The sequence below is a fragment of the Pinus tabuliformis genome, chromosome 1_1 (genome assembly GCF_031772625.1).
Source record: "Pinus tabuliformis cultivar Carrire ecotype Pingquan chromosome 1_1, CPIR1, whole genome shotgun sequence".
In the NCBI taxonomy this organism is placed as follows: domain Eukaryota; kingdom Viridiplantae; phylum Streptophyta; class Pinopsida; order Pinales; family Pinaceae; genus Pinus; species Pinus tabuliformis.
The window spans coordinates 292,626,098-292,633,242 of NC_142297.1; the positions used below are offsets into that span (position 1 = coordinate 292,626,098).

Below are 7,145 nucleotides of genomic sequence, written 5' to 3' on the forward strand. Positions count from 1 at the left end.
GAATATAGTACGGTTGGTAAAGAAGATAACAAAATCCGCCAAAGAAGAAGTTTGGAAAATTATGGATCCAAGGTTGAGCAATGTTCCTACGGAGGAAGCCATGGAGCCATGCTCTGTATTAAAAAAAAAAGTCAGCCTAATCTTGTTGTTGCAAACATAACAGATTGGAATAGAGCCTGTGGCAAACCTGCCCTCTTGGTAAGATTGGCAACACTTCAAGTACATGCTAAAATTCTTACCGGTAGTAGAGAGCTACCAATGCGCAACTGTAATATGTTGTCCTGCGAAGCTGATGAGGATCAATAAAGTTCGTTGTTTGAGCAGACATCAAGGTTTCAAGTATTGCAAATGCAGGAGAGAACCAACACTAAACAATTGATAATCACCCTTCATCCGACCCTAAAAAGTCGATTCAGTTGATCGTGCGTCATGAGATGCCCTTTTAGTTTAGGGTTTCTTTGTGAACCAATGGATGTACGGCTTCTGGCCAGTTTGTGAATCGATCCATGATTTCACTTACCATTCAACTGTTTTGAGATGTTGATTAGCCTTCGTATAATCTCATATCTAATGCAAGCTGTTCACAAACTGACACATTATAGATACCCCGTGAAGAACGCAAACATAAAAATAAATGACAGATACCTGTGTGTTGCTGAAGGACATATGTCGTTTCTAGATAACAAGATAATATAAATGTTGGCCTCCCAAAAAGGGAGATAATGGTTGGCCTAACCATTTTCAACAAAAAGATGCCTATCGGTGTAAATATTTGAAATAAATTTAGTTTATAGTAATTAGTAAAAAGGTTTTGTATAAAAATTTCGCTTACTCCATTGTTCCGGCATGTAAACGAGTTACAAGATCCATGGAAACTGAGCCTTAAGATGCTATGTGATATTGCGTAAAATTACATGATTGCACAAATTTCCATGGATGGTGTTTGTATTTTCCACGACCATAAGTACGATTAGGTCAGAGGTGTTGAGTGTTTATCCGTGATGGAGGACACATGTCCACATGTCTTTTTCGGTAATTTCCTATGGTCATAACTTCAATTTAAATTTATTTCAACGTTATAGGTCTAGAATTTAGATGGTTGTCACTATCTACTCCCTATCTAACTTTGAAAATGTTTAAAAACGTATATGAGGTCGTCTAATATCACATTTTTAGATTGTGTTGGTGCTCACATATATTAAAAATACATCAAAACCATTGCAAAACCTGCCCAAGGTTTTCTTAACAGATCTCATTAGTGTGACTATTGCTCGTGTTTAAGAATTCACGATGCTTTTGGTTTTCACAATGTATTGATTTAAAAAGTAAAATGTGATTGTTGTCGACTGCTCCAGTCTTCGAATGTTTCTCCAAACATTGATTATTAAACCTAAATGAAATAAACATCAAATTCAATTACATTTTATGACACAAGATGGGACTTCACGGTTGCTGATTATATGTTAAAACATGCCAGAATAAAAGATTTATTCAATGTAGAGAGAAAATATAACGATGGAAGTTGCGAATATTTTTTAAGAGAAATATAATGGTCAAAATGGTATATCCTGTAAATCTTTAATGTTGTTTACAAATATGTACATTGCCAATATCTGGATTCTGAAATGGCATTGACCATGCTAACCCCAATACAGATAAAAGGCATACTGTGTTCTGCCTAATCCCTTGTGATTGCTTTTACTTCAAATTAACTACTGTCAGTATCAACCTTTGGTCAGAATAGGCCGCATTTTTACCGACCTGGTTCTGCTAACTCGCAACCTGAGGCTCCACAAACCCGACAAGACTCAAGCACATTTCATCTTTTAAGACTGGAAATGTTATTTGGATTCCAGAAGGAATGCACTGCAACGACAAATTGGATAAGTGAGTAAACACTAGCATGTGCGGCCCATTCCTTTTTTAGAATGGCAATCAATGATTTCATCCAGCTTCAAATTTGCAGGCGCTGGATTATCCCTTTTTCCAAACATACTCATCAGGTGCTCGAAAACGACTTCGTCACAGGGAAGGGTGAGCCCCATCTGGTGATCAAACCCAAACTCTTCTTCGGCCTTCACTAACAATACACGGAACAGAGAATGATTGAAATAAGTGGCAGGGACGATATATCTTCTTCGTTCTCTTCCAACATACACTGCACAATGTCCCCTGGGAACATCTAAAGGCAGAGCACAGCATGATTTTCCATGGCCTCATCTTCCATCACGAAGTACCGTGTCTTTTTTGCAGAAAGGCCACATCCAGTTACTTTATACACCTTTGTAAACCCGCAAAGCGCCTTGATTATCTGCTTCAAAAGAAGAACTTGAGGATCCCTGAATCTTCTTGCCATTGCCATTGATTAAATGGACCAGAAGCACAGAAAGGGAACTTTCAGGCTATTTCTTAGAACCGAATACAAGAATTGATGTCAAAAGAAGGCATCGGCATTGTATATATAATAATTGAAAGACATGATCCAAAGAACAGAAACAAGATCGCATGTGATGAGGTAGAAATGGTATGTGCCAATTGGGTCCACTGTGTTCTTATGGAACCACTTACAAGATGCCATCCACACAGAACTCTAAGCCCACTTGCCATGAGAAACGACGCAGCAGCAGGAACGTGGCCCCAACAAATGTAGGGATGGCCGTAGACCAATGTTAATGCGTTGTCGCTTCAAGAACTTATCTCTTTCTTATCAGTCAAAAGCTGTCAATGGCATAATCGGCTTGAGGAATCTAATCGTTTTACAAACTGTGTCGACCAATTTTATGAGTATTGTAAACGTATAATATACGATGGATGATTTTGGGTGTAGTTTAAAGGTTTTTTATTTTTTATTTTGAATGAAAATTAAATTACAATTATAATAATGATTAAGTTTTTATTTTATTTTAATTTAATTATTACAATGCGAGTAGTGGATTTTTAAAATTTATTAGTTATTTGATAATATTTTTATACATTTTCCGTATTAAAAGTTTAAAATTATTTCAATGTTTGTGTTAAATTGATTAATTAAAAAATGTTGGATAAATATGAGTTATAGTTTTTAAATATGCCGTATTAGTGAGTTATGATCTCTTTACAAGTTAAGAATCTCTATTATAAAGTGAGGTGAATATGATAGTTATTAATTTCTTTTCCTAAATGTTTTTTTAATTAATAATAATAATGAAATAATAATTTAAAATGATGTTAATTGACATTAATGAGTCATTTAATTTAATCTAAATCTAACTATTTTGCATTTTGCAATATTTTCTAATGAAATTTATCTTAATTCTAATAAGAATTTGTTGAAATTACAAATTTGATATGTAAACTTTGCACAATTTAAGTGTCCTAAAAATATTCTAAAACACTAAATCCATTTATATATTCAGAAATATATTTTAAATAATAAAACAAGATTGAACCGAATCTTGTCAAATTCTTTGATGAATGAATCAAAACCTAAAATAATTAAGCAATAATTTTAATTTATTCCATTGCACTCATTTTAAATTACACCAACTTTCTTTTTTTATAAAAAATCCAAATATTAAATCTATTTTATATTAAAAAAAAACCAACCTAGAAATATGTTAAAATCTAATAAAAATCAAATCACGTAGCTAGATTTTCACCGAGCGAACCCAAAAAAAAAAATGCCGTGATTTGTTTATTATTTATTTTAAACTGCCGCTTAAAATCTAATAAAAATCAAATCACGTAGCTAGATTTTCACCGAGCGAACCCAAAAAAATGCCGTGATTACAATTCGGCAAAAAGTAGCCGTTACACTACGCCGATGATTTGTTTATTATTTATTTTAAACGGCCGCTGTCATTGTTTTGCTCAGCGATATAATTGCCTTGGAGTGAATGTAATCCCGACTTGAAGTGGAATTTAAATGAAATACATTAAAATCTAATAAAAATCAAATCACGTAGCTAGATTTTCGCCGACTTAACCCCAAAAAAGAAAAGTGCCGCGATTACAATTCGGCCAAATGTAGCCGTTAGACTACGCCGATGATTTGCTTGTGATTTATTTTAAACGGCCGCTGTGATTGTTTTGCTCAGCAATATAATTGCCTTCGAGTGAATGTAATCCCGACTCGAAGTAAAATATCAATGGGAGGTAATGTTTTAATTGTTGATGTTTTAGAAATCAGATTTTGATTATAATCAGTATAGATTATTAAATACAGATTTAATATGAATTTAAAAAGATTAAAATTATTCATTAGTAAAATATAATGTTTTGTTTTTTATTGTTTAAATTGTATTTTTTAATTTTAAACATATATATAAATATATAAGACTAAATAAAAATTTTAATCATTAAAGTTTAATTTTTTTATATAAATATGTATGAAATTCATATGACATAAATTAGTAACATATATGTTCAAATATTTTATTTAAATTTCTTGTTAAAATAGTTTTGAAAAGTATAAAATTTAAATATTTATTTTACATTATTTTTATTTTTTATTTTTAATCAGTTCATAGTATATTTATTTTTTTCAAATTTAGCCAACATTATTTTTCTATTTAAAACATAATTTTTATTTTAAAGAGGTATGGATGGACAGACAAACTTAGACATCTGATCATACTGAGCTGTAAAACCAGCCTAGATCCATTTTAAATACAGATATAGTTATTTAATTTTTTTTATTTTTACATTTTTGAAATTTTTTATTTGGGTCTACGTGAGCAAAATGAGTTACATATCACACTGGACTATAGAATAAACTTATCAACTCAATAAATCTCTTAACTCAAAATTAAATTTAAAATTTTTATCCTCCAATTTATAAATTTCAATAAATTTAAAATTAGAGCACTCAAATTTATAAATTTCAATGAATTTAGAATTATACAATTCAAATTTATAAACTAAATTTCAATGAATTTGAAATTATACAATTCAAATTTATAAATTTTAAGAGAAAAATATATATACCTAAAAAAAATTAAAAAATTAGAACAAAACGATGAGTTTGACTACGGTTTTTTAATAGATGAACAAGCGGTTACGAAAATACTCACTGAGTTTGAATATCGTGTACGAGTGCTTTTTTACTGCCTTACTTATTCCGGCCTATCTGAGTGAAGCAGTTTGGTCGGTTAGGTATTTCCAGCCATTGCTAGTAAGGTTGTCACATCCTACTCCTGGACCGTTACAGCTGGTTGAGTTGGATTTGCCGCGCACTACAATGAATTGAAGCTTTCCGTCGAAGACCGCGCCGTCCCATCAATCAATTCAATGGGGTTGGACCTTATCTTCTCATCTCCTTTGAACTTGTCTAATTGTAAGGAGAATGATACGAATTAGTGGAGGTACTTAGCCAATGGTATGGACAATGATTGGTACCCAGGTAATTAAGGGACAATTATACATTAGCCTATTTTAACTAAGCTCGCTGGGAAAATATTGGAAATCCCCTCATGATTTTGCTAAAATTTAGCAATTTCTTTTTTGGAAAATTGGGTTATAGATGGAAATTTTCGCATAATTTTAGTAAAATATTTTTTTTTTTTTGGAAATTGGATAATTGGGTTATAGGGTTAACCTTGGTTATTTTTTATTGTTATTTTTTTTTTTGGTAATTGGGTTATAGATGGAAATTCTGGGGTAATTTTGGTAAAATATAATAATTTTTTATTTGGAAAATTGGGTAATAGTCGTGGTCGCCATTTTTGGTTATCATGAAAATTGTAGCTTAGGTATACACCCTATATATATTATATATATTATAGTAAGTAAATATAGATAGATATCTCTTTACAATTACTATAAAAATACTTTATTTATAACATATTTTAATTAAAATTTATAGAAATTAAATAAATTATATTATTATTATTATTGTTGTTGTATGAGTTTATTATTGTTGTTGTATGAGTTAAATATATATATATATATATATTTTAAAAAATATTTAAAAAAAAATTTAATTACGGAGATTCATCACCACTTTACCATAAATATTTAGAATTTGAAAATACAATTTGTTACAATATCATGGGTGCAATACCATAGTGTATTAAGACTACAGGGTTAAAAAACCATAACTAGTTACATATAATATTACTTTTAATTAATTAATTTAATTAAAATGGCAAAAAGGGCATAGTTCGTGGGTTACAATTGAGTTGGTAGTCATTGTCATATGATATATTGTGTAAACTAAGAGATCCAAGGTTCAAATCCTTCAAAAGTAACTCAAGAGGAGTATAGATCACATGCCCAGAGGTATAGTGGTACTGGCTAGAATCAACCCTATGTCACTCGAATATGAGCCTCACCTAGTTGTCCATTCCTATAGTTACAAAAAAAAGAAGGTAAACTAAGCATTTCTTAGAGATGAATTTCAATATTTGATTTGTGAATACAGCTAAAAATATACTAAAATATTCTTTGGAGATGAAATCCCTACCTTCAACCTAATAATTATTGATTATTAAATCAAAATTATGGAAGCTCTATTTCAAAATACACATACCTATCCATGTAAACAATAGAAAAATGTAATATTCATATCTTATGTTGTATGATCTCTTCCCACCGTCACATTCCTTTTCATAGGTTTGGATCCTCTTACATCACTTACCCTTCTCATAATGTGAAGAAACACAACTCCATTTTTTTTAATATTTATTTAATTATGATTAACAATTAATATTAACACCCTGGATGCAGGTGTTTAAGTCTGCCTTAAAAGCGATGGGACTGGAGTGGGGTGAGAAAAGCTGCCACCTGCCAACCCTGTACAGCGAAGCCATTTACATCTGGCCGAATGATCACAAGCAGGTGAGTTTCGCTCTGTTTAAAGGAATTTGTGCTAGCGACTTTGATTCACCTTTCACCTCTGCACGCTCTGTTATGTTTTGGCTCTCGGCTTCCATGAATGCCACAGTAATGGCGGGAGCGTCTCGAGGCAGGGGAATGGGCATTAAAACCAGCCTCCGCCATGGGTTTCTTCAGGTGTCTCTTATGTTATGTTGGTTGGGCTCTTGCTCTGCTAGCTCGGAGAAGCTGCCTCTGTCAATTTCCCTGACTCCCTCTGAAGCTTTGGGCTCCCGTCTGATTGTTTGTTTGTCTGGCCTAAGTCTTACCTCTCCGGTGGTTCGTTCTAGTAT

The 7,145-nt window shown here is 32.0% G+C and overlaps 1 pseudogene; it reads right to left on the reverse strand.

Moving 5' to 3' along the window:
* Nucleotides 1–1,530: 1,530 nt before the first annotated feature.
* LOC149212709 (protein SMALL AUXIN UP-REGULATED RNA 12 pseudogene) lies at nucleotides 1,531–2,412 on the reverse strand (annotated as a pseudogene).
* Between the last annotated feature and the right edge of the window lie 4,733 nt (nucleotides 2,413–7,145).